Here is a 19969-nt window from a genome sequence, read left to right on the forward strand (position 1 = left end):
CAAGCCGCACCTAAGGAAAGTCACTTTGTGGTGGTCAAGCGAATCTTTTGATATTTGGCTCATACCCCAAACTTTGGCTTATGGTACCCAAGAGGAGCAAACTTCAAGCTTGCAGGTTATTCGGACTCGGACTGGGTGGGAGACAAAGTGGATAGGAAGTCCACTTCCGGAGGGTGCCAATTTCTTGGTTGCTCTTTTGTAAGTTGGTCTTCCAAGAAGCAAAGTTGTGTGTCTCTCTTGTCCACGAAAGCAGAGTATGTGGCTGCCGGTAGTTGTTGTGCACAACTTTTATGGATGAGGCAAACTTTAAAGGATTACAGTGTCACTTGTGACAAAGTGCCTCTTTGGTGTGACAATGAAAGTGCCATCAAGATCAACCCGGTGCAACACTTCAAGACAAAGCATATTGAGATTAGGTATCACTTCATCCGGGATCACATTAGGCGAGGGGAGATCGCGCTCAACTATGTCAACACTCATGATAACCTTGCAGATATCTTCACGAAGCCTTTGGATGAAGCAAGATTTCACGAGTTAAGGCATGAGATAAATATCATTCATTCGAGCAACCTGACCTGAACCCTTGCACGCCCCACCACACTCAACTTGTTGTCTAGTTTAAGTGTAGGCATGGACATAGGGGGAGTGTTGTTCTCTCAATGAACTTTCCCTCCCCCCATAATGCATAAACTAATCAAACACTTTAACTCTATCCATTTTTGATGGTTCTTGTCCTTCAAAGATGAGTGTTGGTAATGGGCCCAAGGTTAAAATCTTCGCGGCGCCATACCTCTAAACTCAAACATAGGGGGCCTCGGCCACCGCCCTCTCTTAGAGAGGTGTGTGTCTTCGTTCCTTTTGTCGGCTCTGTGTGTGTGTGTTCTCGTGTTTGTCTTGTTTTTTTTCTTGAGCAAAGCCCTTTTTGGTCAGTCCTTTTTGCGGCAGAGCGGTACTACCACTGCGTGCGTGGTACTACCGCTGACAAGGGTCGAGCAGTAGTACCGCCCACCTTAGTGGTACTACTGCTGCGGGGTGGGCGATGGGGGGGTTATGTCGGGGCAGGGGGAGTTGTTTCTCCCCCATACCCATTCGCCCCCACTCGTCTTCATCGTCGCTCCAGCGACCTCTCACCGCAGGAGGGGCCCGGCCAGCCGCCTTTTTCGTGTCGTCCCTCTCCATTTCCTCCGGTGGAGTCAATCCCCATCGTGTCCTCTAGCCATGGATGCCGGCATTGCCCCCGTTCCCGTTCTCTCTTTGCCTAGATCTTGCATCTAGTTTTTAGGGGCAATAGGCATTGTTCTTCTCGTCTTTTGGCTAAGGCGAGGCTTGAGTAGGATGGAGATGGCTTCTAGGCCCTGTGGATTGAAGTTTGGTAGGTTTATTTTTGAATTTGGCATCTCCGGTAGTGCCGGATCCTTCCACGGCAGTAAGGAACCGTTGTTCCCCATTTGGCGTGGTACTACCGCCCTCCTCGAGCGGTACTACCGCGCAAGCAGTACTGTCGCTTATGGGTCGCGGTACTACCGTTCCCCATCTGGCATGGTACTACCGCCCTCTTCGAGTGGTACTACCGCGCAAGCTAGATGCCTAATTCCATCTTTTCCTACCAAGATTTATCCGTGTTGTGTTCTTTGGTGGCTGATGCTCTTTTCTTTCGTGTTGTTTCTTCTGCTCGTGTGTTTGGTTCCAGGTGGTGATCTTCCTGAGCAGCAGGCCTGCCGTGTCAACCCCGGTAGTGCAACGTCAAAGCGCTACCGCACTTCTGAGTCAAAAGGTGGTTCCTCTAGTGCTCAACCACCGCCAGCCGGCGCAACCTCAAGTGCTCCACCACCACCTCAGCACACGAAGATATCAGCAAGAAAGCCAAAGGGAAAGACTGTGAATGAGATGACTGCCAAGGAGTTTTGGGCAAGGCGTCGCCGCAACCCCTATGAGGAAGACCAAGATCCCACTTTGGTCAACCGCCTGTTCTGGAACCACTTTCAGTTCTCCATCTTCTTCGATGTGCTCAAGGCTAAGAAGAATCACTTTGTTGATGTCCGTTCCATCGACACCGATCCTATGGAAAAGTATCCTCAGTACTTTGGTGAAGCACTTCAGATGTCCACTCAGTTGTACATTCTCAGAACCCTGCAGTTCAACAAGGACTTTGATGTCGATTTGATATGTCAATTCTATGCCACTGTTCATCTTGGAACTGATGAAGAAAGGACTCTGACTTGGATGACGAATGGGAAGCAGCTCACCGTCAAGTGGAAGGCCTTCATGGAGTTACTTGGGGTGGAAGATCTCAGGCTTGAGAATCCAATCGGCTTCCGTCCTCACCGCAATGTCACCTCCACTCACAGCAAGCCCTCTAGCCCTACTGTTCTGAGAAGGTTAACCCCAAGACGAAGAAGGTATCCTATGAGTTGTCTACCTATCTGGACATCCTTCACTGCGTCTTCCGAGAGACTCTTTTCCCTCGCATTGGGAATCTGGATATGGTCCACTCCTATCTCGTGGACATGCTTCTCTTCTGCCAGCATGAGAAGGAAGCAAACACTGGAGAGTCCCTGGATATCTCTCATGTTATGTGGCCTGAACTTCTTTCCGCCATCTCTGAGCGCAAGTGCCAGATATATGGTCCGTTCATCATGCCGCTCATTGAGAAGGCCTGGGCACATCACTATCCCAGGACTGTGTTGGAAACTGGAGAGTTGATTTCTCATGACATCAAGCGTCTGAGGAAGAAGGACAATTGGGGCACCCAGGCCTCTCATTCTGGTGGTCCACCTTCTGAGGCTGACATGCAGACCGAGGACGAGGCTGAGGCTGACAAGGATGAGGACTATGAGCCCTCTGGTGTGGAGCCCTCATGGGCTAAGAAGATTAAGCGCAAGATGAAGAAGCTCTTATGCATGGAGTCTCATGGCCAGTATATGTCTCAAGTCTCTGACAAGAAGGCCCGCAGATGTCACAAGGAGCTCATGCGACAGTTGGGTGCCATTGTTAACAGCGGATCTGAGGAGAGGATCACTGACGAGGAGGAGTGGGTTCAGTAGCATTGCCCATGGACCGATTCAGACGCCGAGCAGTTTCCGACCAACGGCGGCGGTGCAGACGATCCCGCTAAGATGTGATGTTCATCTTGCCATCACCTGGAGCCGTAGAAACGCTCTTTTCCCTTTTGGTGTCTCGATGCCAAAGGGGGGAGAGTTTAGGGATTTGTGTGTTGCCGTGTTGCGAGTGTGTCTTTGTCTTTTTCTTTGTGGTTTGTGGTTTGTGGTCTTGTGTTTTCTCGTTGTTTGCTTGGTTTGGTTTGGTGCCAGTGAGACCTAAGTTCTAGACATATGGTGTGAGACATATGCTGCCTTTCTTTACCTTTATTATCCATGTCTATCTAGTTCTATGGTATCTTATAAGTTGCATGCTTATCCTGTTATATACCCTGCTCTCTTGTATTCCTTGCTTAAATTGTTGGACTGTAAAATATAGGGGGAGTGTTGATCCTAATGTGTGTGTCTTGCATTCCAAAGGCACTACTAACTAGGTGCACACATTCAGGGGGAGCCTGTCTATATTTTGTAGTTCTGTTTACTTTCATGTCTTATCCTTATGTAAATCCCTGGTTGTCATCAATCCACCAATAAGGGGGAGATTGTTAAGGCATATCTCTCTCGATGTAGTTTTGGTGATTGATGACAACATGCTTGCGGACTAATTTTGTGCTTTGAGCATTTCAGAGTTTCATCCTTTGGCACGAGACGATTTCTTTCCCCTCGGAGTGTTTTTAAGACGGTGTAGCTCTTTCATTTCTTGTTTGGTGGACTAGTTTCGTAGGAGTCACCATACTATCAAGAGGGGGTCCGCTTTGGTAAGGCTAGGGTGGCATCATCACATACCCTTCCGTTTCACACCCTTTGGGCCTTCCCTCATCGTTGGAGGTTTGATTCCCTGCTGAATGGGCAGTCTTTGGCCCCAGCGGTAGTACCGCTTGAGCGTCCTCAGCGGCAGTACCACTGCCGTACCATGCCACTACCGCCTCAACTCGAGGGGGGCGCATCTCGTGTCGGGTTGAGCGGCACTTGCGGTGGTAGTAGGTGAGGTAGTACCGCTCGAGAGCGGTAGTACCGTCCTACCACCGCTGTAGTACCGTGCTGGGCTCGGTCCCTCCTCTATCTTCAAGCCCTCCTAGGCTGGGCGGTAGTACCACAAGGGGGAGCGGTAGTATTGCTGGGTCCATCGGTAGTACCGCTGCCACCTGCGGTAGTACCGCCCTCTACGGGGCTGCTTTGGGGGTAACGGTTGGATGGGGTCACTACAAAAAAAGACACATTTGTGACATTTTGGGCCGAACAAATTTTTTTTCTGTCATACATATGACACTTCTATGACGATAATTGTGACAAAACTCGGTATCATCATAGATGTGGTGGGCTCCTACTTCTATGACAAAAATCATGACAACAAATGGGCTTTTCGTCCTGGGCGGGCCGGAGATGCAGATGCATGACATTCTTTGGGCCGTCCATGACGGAAAAAACCATGGTAGAAGTGAGGGCGAGGAAAATTTCGGGGAGTTCCCTGTTACGGTGGGAGGTCGGGGCCGAGCGATGCGCATTTCTCTCATACACATACGCACGTGTGTGTGAGGCGTTGGCTCTAATTGAACCCGAGCGAGGCGTTGGGCTCTAACTGCACCCGAGCAATTGCACTGCAGGCTACGCGTTACTGAACCCGAGCGATTGATCGAAAATGTTAACTGAACCCGATCGGGTGATTCCTTCGCTACTGCTGCTAACTGAAGTTGATTGATGCTGCCTCTAGGATGAACAGTGAGCGTTGCGGGGGGGTTTGGATGAGCAGTGAGCGGTGGCGTTGCCTCTGGATGAACAGGACCCCCTGGTGTGGTGGAAGGCTGGATGATCAGTAGACGGTGGAGGGGTGCTCGTGGAGGGGTGGTTGAACAGGACCCCGTGGTGTGGAGGGCTGGATGAATAGTAGACGGTGGATGGGTGGTTGAACAGTAGTCGGTGGAGTAGCGCGCGGTGGAGGCTGGATGAACAGGAGCCCGTGGACGATGGAGGAGGTCGACGGTAGCCCGTGGAGGCTTGAGGAGATGAACAATATCCCGTGGAGTCCCGTTTTGCGGTACGCCACACCCCTCCCGATGAACAGGACCCCGTTTCGACCGTAGGAGGTCCGTTTCATCCATTTTGCGGTACACCACACCCCTCCCGATCAACAGGACCCCCGTTTCGACCGTAGAAGGTCTGTTTCCTCCGTTTTGCGGTATGTCACACCCCTCCCGATCAACAAGACCCCCGTTTCGACCGTAGGAGGTCCGTTTCCTCTGTTTTGCGATATGCCAGGCCTCATTTCCATCGCCTGTTCTGTCCAAGCCCTCCCAATGAACACGACCACACATTCCATTCCGACCCAGCCGGTTGGCTCCCACGCCTTCTGTTGCCTCCCGATGAACACGACGCATTTCGTTGCCTCCCCATGAACACGACGCATTCTGTTGCCTCCCCATGAACACAACGACGATGTTGTTTCTCCGTTCCGACCCAGCCATGTACACGAGCCCTGGCCGTACGTATGCGTGAGTAGGTGTTCGAGACCCTGCCCGTATGTACGTACGTGGCCGTATTTTCTTTCTTGCACCCTGGCCGCTATACGTACGTGTACATGCTATGTGCGCGCCTCTACTACGACACGTACGCGCCTCTACTACGACACGTGCACGCCTCTACATCGACCAGTATATATGTACATACACGTTCGCAACCAGAATGACAACGCTACGTACGCTTCGACCAGGTGGGTCCCGACTGTCAGGCACTTCCTTGTCTGCGAAGATGTAGCTAGTGGGTGCCAGCAGTTAGGGGGGCGAATCGTTTTTTTTTCGGACGCACTTCCTTGCGTGCGAGGATGTAGGTGCTGGGTCCCAGCAGTCAGGGGGGAATCGTTCTGTTTTGTTTTTGCCCAGACGCACTTCCTTGCATGCGAAGATGTAGCTGGTGGGTCCCAGCAGTCAGGGGGGCGAATCGTTTTCTTTTTTTTGCCAGGACGCACTTCCTTGCGTGCGAAGGTGTAGCTGGTGGGTCCCAGCAGTCAGGGGGGAAACGTTTTTTCTGCGAAGTACGGTGGCCCGTCCGGTGGATCCCTGCTATCAGGTGGAGGAATAATTATTTTGCGCGTAATAAGGAGGCACTTCCTTGCTGCGGCCGTGGACCCAGCTGTCAGCGTCTCCACACACAGTACTCTTCCGATGGAAGTTGTTCATTGACCACATTGACTACGCCGCGCTGAGAGCACCACGGCGGTGGACGACGGTGAGGCCTAGGAAGGGGACGATATGGAGGCAGGGAAGACTTGGCAGTTGTTTCCCACGCGGAGGGGAGTACGACTGTACGAGGGTTTACTGTTTCGTCTGCTGTTGTCAGAGAATAACAGCAGGTGTGGGTGAGTAGAGGGATGGCTAGGCCAGCAATGGGAGTACGATGGGGCGGTGAGGCCTGCGCGGCAGCACAGCCGGCCGCGGGGAGGAGGGAGCAGGCAGTCCCGCCGGCGCTTGTTTGAGCGGCTGGAGCAGGAAGAGCAGAGGTTGAAGAAGCACGACGGCCGTTGGATGGACATCCAACAGTGAGTGCTTGTGCGCCAACCTTTTTTTAGGAAAGCCTCAAATCTGTCGAAAACAGCATATAGCCCATCTGCCATTATTTCTAATAATTTACAGCCCATTTGCTAATTCTTAAGGTTTTTTTTGGAGCCCATATTCTTTTTGTTAGCATTACAGCCCATATTGTGGCCACGGTTAAAAAAGTATACGAATTTTTGCATATTTCGGTGCGGTCTGAACTGTTTTTAATCCCGAAATTTCGACTCACATTCAAACTGATTTTAAAAATAAATGTGTATCAATATAAAATCCAACAAATTCTCCATGCATAAAAATTAATGTAATTTAAAATCTTGAAATGAAAAAAAAAGATATTTGAAACTAATTGCCGGTTTGATGTGTTTTAAAAATGTACAGCCCATTTCTCATTACTAATGGGCCATTTTCTCGGCCAGCCAAATGAAAGCTCTCCTCGTCTTGAAAGATTTGCAGCCCAACAGGCCTGACAAAGCGACTTACTTGGCAAATCACAAAAAAACTAGGCTCTGGCCGTGGACCCAGCTGTCAGCCTCTCCACGTACAGTACTCTTCTGATGGAAGTCCTTCCTTGACCACGTTGACCACGCCACGCGTAGAGCACCACGACGGTGGATGACGACGAGGCCTAGGAAGGGGACAACGCGGAGCCGGGGAAGACACGGCAGTGGAAGCCCGCGCGGAGAGGAGTACGAGGGTTCACTAGTTCGGCTACAGTGTGAGGCTGCCGTCACCGCAGGGCCTGGCCAGCGGTGGGAATCATAGGGGGTGGTGAGGCCTCTGCGGAAGCACAACCGGTCACGGGAGGCAGGAGCATGCGGCACGACCGGTGCTGCTTTGGGCTGCTCGAGCAAGAAGATCAGAGGTTGAAGAAGCACTACGGCCGTTGGATGGACATTGTACGGTCACTGGAGCTAGAATCGTTCATATTGACTAATTTGACAAAGCCCTTCGTCCTCGTTAACTTAGTAGGCCCACAAGTCAGCCTCCCACCAAGGTGGTCCCAGCTAGCCCGGGGAGTATTCATTTTTTTTGTGCGTAATAAGGAGGCACTTCCGGTGGGTCTGAGCTGACAGCGGGGGGAACATTTTTTCACGAAATACGGTGGCCCGTCCGGTGGGTCCTAGCTGTCAGGGGGAAATGATTTTTTTCACTAAATACTGGTGGCCCGTCCGGTGGGTCCCCGGTGTCAGGTGGAGGAATAATTATTTTCCGCATAATAAGGAGGCACTTCCTTGCGGCTGCCGTGGACCCAGCTGTCAGCCTCTCCACGTACAGTACTCTTCCGATGGAAGTCGGTCGTTGACCACATTGACCATGCCGCGCCGCGCCGAGAGCACCACGGCGGTGGATGATACGTCTCCGTCCTATCTATAATTTTTGATTGTTCCATGCCAATATTATTCAACTTCCATATACTTTTTGGCAACTTTTTATACTATTTTTGGGACTAACATATTGATCCAGTGGCCATTGCCAGTTCCTGTCTGTTGCATGTTTTTGGTTTCGTAGAATATCCATATCAAACGGAGTCCAAACGGGATAAAAACGGACGGAGCTTATTTTTGGAAAATATGGAAAATTTGGAAGGAAAATCAACGCGAACTAGTGCCCGAGATGGTCACGAGGCAGGGGGGCGCCCCCCCCCCTTAGGGCGCGCCCCCTACCCTCGTGAGCCCACCGTAAGGCGGTTGACGGTCTTATTTTGCCGCAAGAAAGCTAATATTCAGAAAAAAAAATCACGACGAAGGTTTCAGGCCAATCGGAGTTACGGATCTCCATATATATATGAAATGGTGAAACAGAGCCAGAATGGAACACAGAAACAGAGAGAGACAGAGAGACAGATCCAATCTCGGAGGGGCTCTCGCCCCTCCCATGCCATGGAGGCCAAGGACCAGAGGGGAAACCCTTCTCCCATCTAGGGAGGAGGTCAAGGAAGAAGAAGACGAAGGGCCCCCCTCTCCCCTTCTCTTCCGGTGGCGCCGGAACACTGCCGTGGCCATCATCATCATCACCGCGATCTACACCAACACCTCTGCCATCTTCACCAACATCTCCATCACCTTCCCCCCTCTATCTACAGCGGTCCACTCTCCCGCAACCCGTTGTACCCTCTACTTGTACATGGTGCTTTATGCTTCATATTATTACTCAATGATGTGTTGCCATCCTATGATGTCTGAGTAGATTTTCGTTGTCCTATCGGTGGTTGATGAATTGCTATGATTGATTAAATTTTCTTGTGGTTATGTTGCTGTCCTTTGGTGCCCATCAGATGATTGTGTGCGTGGATCACACCCTAGGTTTAGTTGTATGTTGATAGGACTATGTATTGGAGGGCAAGAGTGACAGAAGCTTCAACCTAGCATAGAAATTGATGCATACGGGATTGAAGGGGGACCAATTTATCTTAATGCTATGGTTGGGTTTTACCTTAATGAACGTTAGTAGCTGCGGATGCTTGCTAATAGTTCCAATCATAAGTGCATAGAATTCCAAGTCAGGGATGACATGCTAGCAGTGGCCTCTCCCACATAATACTTGCTATCGGTCTAGTAAAGTAGTCAATTACTTAGGGGCAATTTCGCAACTCCTACCACCACTTTTCCAAACTCGTTATATTTACTTTATTGTTTCTTTATCTAAACAACCCCTGCTTTTTATTTATGTAATCTTTATTATCTTGCAAACCTATCCAACAACACCTACAAAGTACTTCTAGTTTCATACTTGTTCTAGGTAAAGCAAATGTCAAACTTGCGTAGAGTTGTATCGGTGGTTGATAGAACTTGAGGGAATATTTGTTCTACCTTTAGCTCCTCGTTGGGTTCGACACTCTTACTTATCGAAAACTGTTGCGATCCCCTATACTTGTGGGTTATCAAGACCTTTTCCAGGCGCCATTACCGGGGAGCAATAGCGTGGGGTGAATATTCTCGTGTGTGCTTGTTTGCTTTATCACTAAGTAATTTTTATTTGTTGTTCTTAGTTGTTTTCTATCTTTAGTTATGGGTAGGAAACGCAAAATACCAAAAAATTAGTTGTACCTACTGAACCAATGGTTGAAGAACCACTCAAAATCTATCACACTGCTGAAGCTTATTACCTGGATCATCTTCGATCCCTATGTGCTCGTGCTGAAACCCCAACTAGCCTAGTTGAGGGCAAATATTTAGATGAGCATGCTTGTTATGTGCGACACTGAATATCTCAAAAAGGGAAACTTTTACAGGATAAAATTAATACTATGCAATGCTATGCTTGGAATTTATGTGAAATATATGATTTTACTTGTTGTTCTGAAAACCCTAAGAAACACCTTCCCTATAAATGTGAGTTTAGTGATAATGGAATCGTATCTTCGTATGCTAAGGGTGTTTATAATTACTATGATGTTCAACAAATTGAAGAATTTGTTGCTTTTAAGGGTGCCTTTGAAATTGCTTCTTTGATTGAAAAGTATGATGCTACTCTTCACAAATCTGAAAATTTTGCCATACTTGAATATTGTTATGAGAATTATGCTTCTAATGCTTATGTTAAACCATATATTGAGGACTACTCCGCTGTCCAAGGAGAGACTAATATTTTGCAGGAGCCTATGGAAGAAGAAGTTGATCAAACTGTGAGCTCATTGGGTGAAAAAGATGAGGAGGAGAGCGAAGAACAAAAGGAGGAAGAGCGGATTGATCACCCGTGCCCACCTTCTAATGAGAGTAACTCTTCAACCCATACATTTTTTAATTTCCCTTCTTGCTTACTGAAGGATTATTGCTATGATGACTATTATGATCCCATTGATTCCCTTGAAATATCCCTTTTTGATGATGCTTGCTATGCTTGTGGCCAAGATGCCAATATGAATTATGCTTATGGAGATGAACTTGCTATAGTTCCTTATGTTAAACATGAAATTGTTGCTATTGCACCCACACATGATAGTCCTATTATCTTTTTGAATTCTCCCGACTACACTATATCGGAGAAGTTTGCACTTATTAAGGATTACACTGATGGGTTGCCTTTTACCATTGCACATGATAATTTTGATGAATATAATATGCATGTGCTTGCTGCTCCTACTTGCAATTATTATGATAGAGGAACTATATCTCCACCTCTCTATGTATCCAACACGATAAAATTGCAAGAAACTGTTTATACTATGCATTGGCCTTTACTATGTGTGCCTGAATTGTTCTTTTATGACATGCCGATGCATAGGAAGAGAGTTATACTTCGTCATTACTTGATATATGTTGCTTGGTGCTCACTACTAAATTACAAATCATTGCTAATTAAAATTGGCTTTGATATACCTTGGGATCCGGGTGGATTCGCTACTTGAGCACTATATGCCTAGCTTAACGGCTTTAAAGAAAGCACTGCCAGGGAGACAACCCGGAAGTTTTAGAGAGTCATTTGTTTCTGTTGAGTGCTTTCATATAGTTTAAAAACAACAAAAATAAAGAGGGGAACCCAAAAAAATTTCAAAAAGGAAAGTGAAAGTGATAGAGACGAGCATTGTGAAAATGGGGGGCGTCCTTGAACTTTGTTCATGCCCATGGAAACTTTGTGAATCTTAATTACAGAAACTTTCAACAAAAATAATTACCCCCTTGTACAATTCCATTGTATTATAAAAATAATGTTCCAAGGTTTGCCTTTAGGATGTTTACAATGCTTGTTGGTTTGTGCGGTGCAGGACAGAAACTTTGGCTGTAGTGCGCGATTTTACATTTTTTTTACTGGAACGTCAAATGGTTCTGATTCCTTTTGCACTGTCTTGCTATACAACTTGTTTATTTTTCCTAATTTTGGTAGAATTTTTCAAGTATCAAAAGTATGGTGAATGTTCAGATTGCTACAGACTGTTCTATTTTAGACAGATTCTGTTTTTGATGCATAGTTTGCTTGTTTTGATGAAACTATCAATTTATATCAGTGGATTAAGCCATGAAAAAGTTATATTACAGTAGAAAATGCAAAAAAATATGAATTGTTTTGCAACAGTACTTATAGTAGTGATTTGCTTTATTATACTAACGGATCTTACCGAGTTTTCTGTTGAAGTTTTGTGTGGATGAAGTGTTCGATGATTGAGAAGGTTTCGATGTGAGAAGAAGGAAGAGAGGCAAGAGCTCAAGATTGGGGATGCCCAAGGCACCCCAAGTAAATATTCAAAGAGACTCAAGCGCCTAAGCTTGGGGATGCTGGGGAGGCATCCCCTCTTTCTTCAACAAATATCGGTATGTTTTCGGATTCGTTTCGTTCATGCGATATGTGCAATCTTGGAGCATATTTTGCTTTAGTTTTCACTTTTCTTTTATGCACCATGCTGGTATGAGATAGTCCTTGGCTGATTTATAGAATGCTCTTTGCACTTCACTTATATCTTTTGAGTATGGCTTTATAGAATGCTTCATGTGCTTCACTTATACCATTTCAAGCTTGGATTGTCTGTTTCTCTTTACATAGACAACCGCCATTTGTAGAATTCTATTTTGCTTCACTTATACTTATTAGAGCGTGGGCATATCTTTTGTAGAAACAATTAAACTCTATTGCTTCACTTATATCTATTTAGAGAGATGACAGGAACTGGTCATTCACATGGTTAGTCATAAAATCCTACATAAACTTGTAGATCGTTGAATATGATATGTTTGATTCCTTGCAATAGTTTTGCGATATAAAGATGGTGCTATTAGAGTCGTGCTAGTTGAGTAATTGTGAAATTGAGAAATACTTGTGTTAAGGTTTGCAAGTCCCGTAGCATGCACGTATGGTGAACCGTTATGTAACAAAGTCGGAGCATGAGGTGTTTATTGATTGTCTTCCTTATGAGTGGCGGTCGGGGACGAGCGATGGTCTTTTCCTAGCAATCTATCCCCCTAGGAGCATGCGCGTAGTACTTTGTGTCGATACTAATAGATTTTTGCAATAAGTATGTGAGTTCCTGGATTATACACACTGTCACCCTTCTATCATTGCTAGCCTCTTCGGTGCCGTGCATTGCCCTTGGTGCAAACTTCGTCGGTGCATCCAAACCCCGTGATACGATACGCTCTATCACACATAAACCTCATTATATCTTACTCAAAACAGCCACCATACCTACCTATCATGGCATTTCCATAGCCATTCCGAGATATATTGCCATGTAACTTGCATCATCATCATATACATGACTTGAGCATTTATTGTCATATTGCTTTGCATGATCGTAATATAGCTAGCCTGATGTTTTCATGGCTCGTCCGTTTCTTGATGTCATTGCTACGCTAGATCATTGCACATCCCGGTACACCACCGGAAAAATTCATATAGAGTCATATCTTTGTTCTACTATCGAGTTGTAATATTGAGTTGTAAGTAAATAAAAGTGTGATGATCATCATTATTAGAGCATTGCCCCAATGAGGAAAGGATGATGGAGACTATGATTCCCCCACAAGTAGGGATGAGACTCCGGACTTTACAAAAAAATAAAATAGGCCAAAGAAGCCCAAATAAAAAAAGAGGCCAAAGAAGCCCACCAAAAAAACAAAAAAAAAAGAAAATAAAAAAAAAGAAAAAGAAAAATAATGAGAGAGAAAGAGAGAAGGGGCAATGTTACTATCCTTTTACCACACTTGTGCTTTAGAGTAGCACCATGTTCTTCATAGAGAGAGTATCCTATGCTTTCACTTTCATATACTAGTGGGAATTTTCATTATAGAACTTGGCTTGCATATTCCGATGATGGGCTTCCTCAAACGCTCGAGGTCTTCATGAGCAAGCAAGTTGGATGCACACTCACTTAGTTTCAGTTGGAGCTTTCATACACTTATAGATCTAGTGCATCCGTTGCATGGAAATACCTACTCACTCACATTGATATCTATTGATGGGCATCTCCATAGCTCGTTGATACGCCTAGTTGATGTGAGACTTCCTCCTTTTTGTCTTCTCCACATAACCCCCATCATCATATTCCATTCCACCTATAGTGCTATGTCCATGGCTCATGCTCATGTATTGCGTGAAAGTTGAAAAGGTTTGAGAAACGTCAAAAGTATGAAACAATTGCTTGGCTTGTCATTGGGGTTGTGCATGATGTGAATGCTTTGTGTGGTGAAGATGGAGCATAGCCAGACTATATGATTTTGTAGGGATGAACTTTCTTTCGCTATATTATTTCAATAAGACATAATTGGTTGGTTGGTATGCTTGAAGTATTATTGTTTTTGTGTCAAAGGATAGACTATTGCTTTGAATCACTCGTGTCTTAATATTCATGCCATGATTAGACATATGATCAAGATTATGCTAGGTAGCATTCCACATCAAAAATTATCTTTTTTATCATTTACCTACTCAAGGACGAGCAGGAATTAAGCTTGGGGATGCTGATACGTCTCCATCGTATCTATAATTTTTGATTGTTCCATGCCAATATTATTTAACTTCCATATACTTTTTGGCAACTTTTTATAATATTTTTGGGACTAACATATTGATCCAGTGCCCAGTGGCAGTTCATGTATGTTGCATGTTTTTGGTTTCGCAGAATATCCATATCAAACGGAGTCCAAACGAGATAAAAACGGACGCAGCTTTTTTGGAAAATATGGAACATTTGGAAGGAAAATCAATGCGAACCAGTGCCCGAGGTGGTCACGAGGCAGGCCACCCCTTAGGGCGCGCCCCCTACCCTTGTGAGCCCACCGTAAGGCAGTTGATGATCTTCTTTTTCCGCAAGAAAGCTAATATTCAGAAAAAAATCACGGCGAAGGTTTCAGGCCAATCAGAGTTACGGATCTCCATATATATATACGAAACGGTGAAATAGAGCCAGAATGGAACGCAGAAACAGAGAGAGACAGAGAGACAGATCCAATCTCGGAGGGGCTCTCGTCCCCCCCCCCCATGCCATGGAGGCCAAGGACCAGAGGGGAAACCCTTCTCCCATCTAGGGAGGAGGTCAAGGAAGAAGAAGACGAAGGGCCCCCCTCTCCCCTTCTCTTCCGGTGGCGCCGGAACGCTGCCGTGGCCATTATCATCATCACCGCGATCTACACCAACACCTCCGCCATCTTCACCAACATCTCCATCACCTTCCCCCCTCTATCTACAGTGGTCCACTCTCCTGCAACCCGCTGTACCCTCTACTTGAACATGGTGCTTTATGCTTCATATTATTACTCAATGATGTGTTGCCATCCTATGATGTCTGAGTAGATTTTCGTTGTCCTATGAGTGGTTGATGAATTGCTATGATTCACTTAATTTGCTTGTGGTTATGTTGCTGTCCTTTGGTGCCCACAATATGATTGTGCGCGTGGATCACACCCTAGGGTTAGTTGTATGTTGATAGGACTATGTATTGGAGGGAAAGAGTGACAGAAGCTTCAACCTAGCATAGAAATTGATGCGTATGGGATTGAAGGGGGACCAATTTATCTTAATGCTATGGTTGGGTTTTACCTTAATGAATGTTAGTAGTTGCGGATGCTTGCTAATAGTTCCAATCATAAGTGCATAGAATTCCAAGTCAGGGATGACATGCTAGCAGTGGCCTCTCCCACATAATACTTGCTATCGGTCTAGTAAAGTAGTCAATTACTTAGGGGCAATTTCGCAACTCCTACCACCACTTTTCCACACTCGCTATATTTATTTTATTGTTTCTTTATCTAAACAGCCCCTGATTTTTATTTACGTAATCTTTATTATCTTGCAAACCTATCCAACAACACCTACAAAGTACTTCTAGTTTCATACTTGTTCTAGGTAAAGCGAACATCAAGCTTCCGTAGAGTTGTATCGGTGGTCGATAGAACTTGAGGGAATATTTGTTCTACCTTTAGCTCCTCGTTGGGTTTGACACTCTTAATTATCGAAAATTGTTGCGATCCCCTATACTTGTGGGTTATCAAGAGTGGACGACGGCGAGGCCTAGGAAGGGGATGATGCGGAGCCGGGCAAGACGCGGCAGTGGATGCCCACGCAGAGAGGAGTACGAGCATTCACTGGTTCGGCTGCGGTGTGAGGTTGCCGTCGCTGCAGAATAACAGGGGGTGTGGGTGAGTGGAGGGATGGCCTGGCCAGCGGTGGGAGTAGTATGGGGGCGGTGAGGCCTCCACGGCAGCACAGCCGGCCACGGGAGGCAGGAGCAGGTGGCACGACCGGTGCTGCTTTGGGCGGCTGGACCAAGAAGACCAGAGGTTGAAGAAACACTATGGCCGTTGGATGGAAATCGTACGGTCACTGAAGCTAGAATCGTTTATATTGACTAAGTTGACAAAGCCCTTGGTACGCTCCAACTTAGTAGGCCCACAGGTCAGCCTCCGAAACAGTGCGCCCCAGATGTCAGGGGGAGGAATCAATTTTTGGGCGGCTGAAGCTAAGAATATCCGAGATTGAAGAAGAAGCACGACATCCGTTGGATAGACATCCAATGGCCACTGCTGCTAGAACCGTGTGTTGACTATAATAAGTTGACAAAGCCTTGCATACGCGTCAACTTATTTTTTTTAGGGGTTGCGTCACTTAGTAGGCCCACAAGTGTGTGGCAGAGAACTTATAGCCCATTTGCGTTTTGTAAGAATGTACAGCCCATTTTTGAATTCTAATGGAATTTACAACAGCCCATTTACAGTTTGTTAAAAGTACAGCCCATTTTCTAGCTAGGACAACGATTAATAATGTCAACCAACCGTTGAAGACAGAATTCAATAAAATTTTCCACATTTCGATGGGATCCGAAATATTTTTATCCCGAAATTTCTAGTCAGATTAAATATAAATTTGTATTACATAAAAATCCAACGAAACATTGCGCGTGCAACAATGAAAATTTAAGATTTTCAAAATCCATAAATAATATTTTATAAACTAATTTTGTGTTTGGTGCATTTTTTTATAGTCACTGCTCAGTTTTTATAATTACATCTCATTTATTATTTTTTAAATCTCATTTTCCTGTTAAGCCTAATGCATCCCTCCTAGGAAAGATTTGCAGCCCAACGGGGCGGAGAATAACAAGTTGACCTTGCCTGGGTATTCCTCAAAAAGACGTATAGCTGGGCTAGCCATTTTCATCTTGAAAAAATTAGTATCTGGGCTGGATATCTGGCATGGGCTAGACGGGCCACAGCCCGCCCAGTTAATACCCTGCTCTCCTCTGAAAAACAATGAAATCATCGCCAAGAAAAACTCTGCAGTGATCACGCCTCAAGAACACAAATACTGCTTGAGCTGCTTGGTCCCAGCTGTCAGCCGCACCTTGTGCAATTCACTCGTTTATATTGACTACATAGGTTGACAATGGTGTGGGACCATGATGTCAGGAAACCAGGAGAAAGAAAAAAAATATAGTTGTACATAATAAGGAGGCACTTGCGTACGTACAGCTATGGCCCTAGTGGGTCCCTAGTGTCATCCAGTCAAAATAAAGTCATCTCCTGAATCCTCATGTTCGTTGATGATGTTAACAATGCTCGGCGCCACGGCGAGCGCAACAACTCGAAGGACAACAGAGAGGGCCTCGCGGGTCCTACGGATGGTCTGATACAGCGCCCGCTACTCATTCAGGAAGCCAGGATCATCGGACACCTATGAGCAGCTTTGAGAAACTAAGACGGCACGAAACGGTAAGGCCACGCTTGGGAGCTCTGGTTTATTTCAAACCTGTAATAGCATACAAGTGTTATTTACTCGTCATCGGAAACAACGCGTAAAATACAGGCGTAATGAAACCGAGGGCCCGAGGTCTGTAAGTAAAACCGGCGGGTTACGCATGTAATTTGAGAGAGTAGTGTATATTTTACGAGCACTGCTATATGGACGACATTACCAGACGATACATGCACGACGTGCGTATCATGCCATCCATGGGCAAGGCTGAAACAACAGCTAACGGCTGGATTAGCAATCATCCGAGTGTCGTTCAGCGTTTTTATCGTGTGTGAAGTACTTCCGATATTTTACTAGTCGAAATCGACCAACCAAGCGCCTTCTCCTGAGACCATCTGCTTTAATTTACAAGCGTCAGTTTTACAAGCGGTTTTGGTTGGAAAACGATGATCCAATCACGGCCTAATATCATGAGTTGGTCGGAAGATCATATGGTTTCACGTCTAACCTACCCGACTTGTCGTATAGGCTATGAATGAAACATCAGACGATGAACTTCTTAAGCATGGAAACAACAGAAGAGGATGATCTTCTTAACAAGCAAATAACTAGCATTAGATCGACATGCAAAACAATACGAAGCATTATTCTCAGGAGGCACGGTGAACAGCTCATGATGCCGCATGCCACAACATTCCAAGCTCAACTTTGCAATCAAACACAAGGCCTGGCATTACATAGACAAGATTCAGAACAAACTCTTAACATAGGAATATCTCAGCAGAGTAACTACTTACTTCTAAACTGAACACAGGAATAGGAAAAAACACTCGACGCTACTCACAGCAAGGGCGTCCCACTCAAAAATATCAAATGCATGTCTTCTGGCTAACATCAATGAGCAAATTTTGACAAGGTTTTCCAATTCCAATATATTAAACTAATGTCTTCTTGCTAACATTCAAGATGGGAATGGGCCGGGTTGACCCGCTGGGTCACCGACCCAGCCCAAAAAGTCAAGGCCAATGGGCCAAGAGGGTTGGCCCTAAATGGTATATGGGTCAGTGGAGCCGGCACCATGCGACCCGATGGGTCAGACGGGTTGACCCAATCTCATACATGTAGTAGCTATTATACAAACGTACTGTGTAATTAAGTTGTTTATCTAAAATAAAAATGTACTATGTTAGTTACTTGTGTTTGTGTCCAGCGTTGTGAAAACTGTTAAAGTAAAGTATGTTCCCGTCAAAAGAAAACTAAATATGTTTCTTGTGCTGTATTTGGTAGGCAACCACCAGCCGTTTTGGCATACGACGGCTCTTTAGCTTAGATTTGATTGTTTCCTTGCCATCCAAGGCTCCTGTACACATGTACGTGATTCCTATAACATGAGCAGATCGCCCAAGGTATGGCGTTTTCCCTCGGGCATCATTCCTTTACGTAAATAGTGGATCCAATAGAAATTAGAAATGTGAAAATACGAGACCTTGTTATCTTACAAAATTGTGTAAACAAAGCTATAGGAGTGAATTGGTTAAATTTTGGGCCAACCTTATGTACCCAATGGGTCAGCGAGGCCACAAATTTTTGATGAAATGGGCCGACCCATGGCCTCACATATTGACCTTGGACCCACAGGGCCGGGTCCAAGGCCAGGTCCAGGTCGGCCCATTCCCATCCTGAGCTAACATCAATGATTAAACTTTGACAAGCTTTTCCCATTCAAAATATGTAATGCCTATGATCATCCTGTCATAGCTTCTTGTACTTGTTTGGGCACTTTTTGCCCAGGGCACTCCACGTGTTGTTAAATTGTCAATGGCCTCTACAGACTAGTCATGTCACCGGTGTCTAATAATACTCTGTAAAGCTTCTCGGTCATTCCTTCTATAATGTAGCGCAAACAGTGACTGCTTCTTTCTGCAAAGTGGAACGACCAATTGGACCCAGTAATGCAGCAGTTTTCCTTGGACACATTGGCTCCTTTTGTGTAGTTCAACTAAAATCGAAGTCGGAATAAAACTGAGCTTTAATTTTGATATCCCTGTAAGCAATAATAGGTATAAGGGAAACAATTACTGAGAAATAACGGTTGATGACTTGTACTCCCAGAAGAAAAGCATCTACTGATCTACTTTATCTTAATGGGAAACAAAGCAGGAGAGTAGCAATTCTCCATCAGTGTGATTCATTCATATTGACTGAGACATTATCTTAACAATGCCTTGTTTCAACATGTATAAAGAACGACAAAGCAGAAAAGTACCATTCCTAAAACAATGCAACTGATCCATTTTAATAGAGACATTATCTTAACAATACCTTGGTTAAACATGTAGAAAGAACTACAAAGCATGATAGTACCATTCCTAACAAGTGTTGCAGTTTTGAACTAAGATTCAGTAGTTAATTAATTCTGAGAGTGGCATTGCTTAATTTTACCAGCGGCATTAGATTAACGAAAAGCATAAACAGTTCCAGGGAGAGTGGGAGCAAGAATAGTATGTGCTTCCATCAACTTATAAAGGGGGTGATGCAGAGTTTGTTGTAACAAAGCAACAAGCATCATGTCTGGGTTGGTCCCATTTTTGTTCACTACTTAATGGGAAAAGACAGCAATACAATAGCTTCAATTCAACATTTATTTAAAATAGTACCAATACAAGTAGCACAACATCTCAAAGCACACTGCACAATCATGTG

This window comes from Triticum aestivum, chromosome 5A (genome assembly GCF_018294505.1).
Source record: "Triticum aestivum cultivar Chinese Spring chromosome 5A, IWGSC CS RefSeq v2.1, whole genome shotgun sequence".
NCBI lineage: Eukaryota > Viridiplantae > Streptophyta > Magnoliopsida > Poales > Poaceae > Triticum > Triticum aestivum.